We start from the raw sequence: 2,676 nt of genomic DNA on the forward strand, positions 1-2,676 counted from the left end.
GAATCTTAAAGAACAAGAAATTAAATGGCAGAAACTTAGAACGCAAGAAATGTAAATTGCAGAATCTTAAAGTGCAAGAAATGTAAATAGCTTGAATTGTAAAGGGAATTGGGAGTTGGATTTGCAGAAATTAAACGAGGGAAAGTAAATTGCAACCAACAGAGAAGTAAAAGAACACTTGGATTGAACCGGATCTAAAAACAGAATTGTAAATAAGCATGAAAACAGTAAACAGGGAATGGGAAATGGGGAATCCGGATCTCAGGACCCAAGAGTCTAGATAACCAAGTCTAGATCTCAATGCCTTCCTAGATCCAACAAGAACAATTGCAAAGGAATTGTAAATTGTAAAGAAAGTAGATGAAGAACAATTAACAAAAATTAAATTCAATAAGCAGTAGAAGAAACAGAGAGATCTTCGGATGAGATTGAAACAGAATTCCTTCAATTCTCCAACCCAAGATCCAAGACAATTGCAATTGAAATTGAAAGCAATAAAACTAAGAGGAAGAGAATGGAATTCTCCTTCCCCAAAACTAAGAAATTAAAGATCACTCAATATCCAAAGCTCTCCGAAAACTATTATGAAAACTCAAAAGGAAAGCTCCCCGAAAAACTTAAATCCTATGCTATTTATACACTTTCTTCAAATGGTCTTCAAGCCTTCAATTGGGCCTTTGCTCTTGATGGAATTGGGTTGATAGAGGCCTTGGTTGATTGCTCTTGGAGTTTGGAGAAGAACCAAAGTGAACCGGGTTTGGAATTATGTAAGCTTGAGTAAAAGTTTGAGTAAAAGTTTGAGGCAAACTTTTACTCAAACTTTTCATATCAGCCACCCCATCCTTGCTACTACCAACGTTTGAGCCAAAGTTTGGGGTCAAAATTTTGCTCAAACGTTGGCTCCCCCTTGCACACTCATGGCGCCAACGTTTGCCAAAAAGTTTGAGGCAAACATTGGCGCAAGCTTTTGCTCTCCAGGGTGTTGATTTGTGATGCCAAAAGTTTGCCAAAAAGTTTGAGGCAAACTTTTGCTCAAGCTTTTTGCCCAAAAGTTTGCACAAAAGTTTGAGGCAAACTTTTGGTCAAGCTTTTTGCTCCCTGGTTCGTTTTCACTTATTCCAAAAGTTTGAGCTAAAGTTTGAGGCAAACTTTTGCTCAAACTTTTTGTCCTCTCTTCCTCCTAGCCATTCCTTCTTGCTTCAACCTTTCTCCAAGCTTTCTTCACCTATCATTAATCAACCAAACATATCAAAGCTATGCTCAAAATCATGAGATATTCATTCTTTCATAATATGTGACAATTATAGCATAAAACCTCATGAAATTGCATTAATTCATCTATGGTTGATTAAATCAAAGGAAGCATGAAAATCTACCCAATTGGCTTGCTTATGGCTCAAGAAAGTGCATAATTCATTTGAAAACAAAAGAAAAAGACTAGTGAAACTAGGCTAAGATGACTTGTCATCACAAACCTTTTTCAAAAATTATTTTCGAAAATCACTAACTCCTTTTCAAAAATAATTTTCGAAAATTTTCTTCTCTCTCATCTCCTTCTAATTGTTTATTCATCTACTAACATCTCTCCCTTACTCAAAAAAAAAAGGATCTCTATTATTATTATTTTTCTGTGCCCTCTTTTTTGTCATATGAGCAGAAGCAAGGACAAGAATATTCTTGTTGAAGCAGATCCAGAACCTGAAAGGACTTTGAAGAGAAAACTAAGAGAAGCTGAATTACAACAAACCAGCAAGCACCTGTTAGAAATTTTTGAACAGGAAGAGGAGATGGCAGCCGAAAATAATAATAATGTAAGAAAGATGCTTGGTGACTTTACTGCACCAAATTCCAATTTACATGGAAGAAGCATCTCCATTCCTGCCATTGGAGCAAACAATTTTGAGCTGAAACCTCAGCTAGTTTCTCTGATGCAGCAGAACTGCAAGTTTCATGGACTTCCATCTGAAGATCCTTTTCAGTTCTTAACTGAATTCTTGCAGATCTGTGATACTGTTAAGACTAATGGAGTAGATCCTAAAGTCTACAGGCTCATGCTTTTCCCTTTTACTGTAAGAGACAGAGCTAGAGTGTGGTTGGACTCTCAACCCAAAGACAGCCTGAACTCTTGGGATAAGTTGGTCACAGCTTTCTTAGCCAAGTTCTTTCCTCCTCAAAAGCTGAGCAAGCTTAGAGTGGATGTTCAAACCTTCAAACAAAAAGATGGTGAATCCCTCTATGAAGCTTAGGAAAGATACAAACAGTTGACCAAAAAGTGTCCTTCTGACATGCTTTCAGAATGGACCATCCTGGATATATTCTATGATGGTTTATCTGAATTAGCTAAGATGTCATTGGATACTTCTGCAGGTGGATCCATTCACCTAAAGAAAACGCCTGCAGAAGCTCAAGAACTCATTGACATGGTTGCTAATAACCAGTTCATGTACACTTCTGAGAAGAATCCTGTGAGTAATGGGACGCCTATGAAGAAAGGAGTTCTTGAAATTGATACTCTGAATGCCATATTGGCTCAGAATAAAATATTGACTCAGCAAGTCAATATGATTTCTCAGAGTCTGAATGGAATGCAAGCTGCATCCAACAGTACTCAAGAGGCTTCTTATGCAGAAGAAGCTTATGATCCTGAGAACCCTGCAATAGCAGAGGTGAATTACT

The 2,676-nt window shown here is 37.4% G+C and overlaps 1 non-coding gene across 1 annotated transcript; it reads right to left on the bottom strand.

Moving 5' to 3' along the window:
- Nucleotides 1–2,183: 2,183 nt before the first annotated feature.
- On the bottom strand, nucleotides 2,184–2,291 carry LOC112781166 (small nucleolar RNA R71). The gene has a single exon (XR_003191959.1). It is a non-coding gene; the product is annotated as a small nucleolar RNA R71 (small nucleolar RNA).
- Between the last annotated feature and the right edge of the window lie 385 nt (nucleotides 2,292–2,676).

This window comes from Arachis hypogaea, chromosome 19 (assembly GCF_003086295.3).
Source record: "Arachis hypogaea cultivar Tifrunner chromosome 19, arahy.Tifrunner.gnm2.J5K5, whole genome shotgun sequence".
NCBI classification, from domain to species: Eukaryota; Viridiplantae; Streptophyta; class Magnoliopsida; order Fabales; family Fabaceae; genus Arachis; species Arachis hypogaea.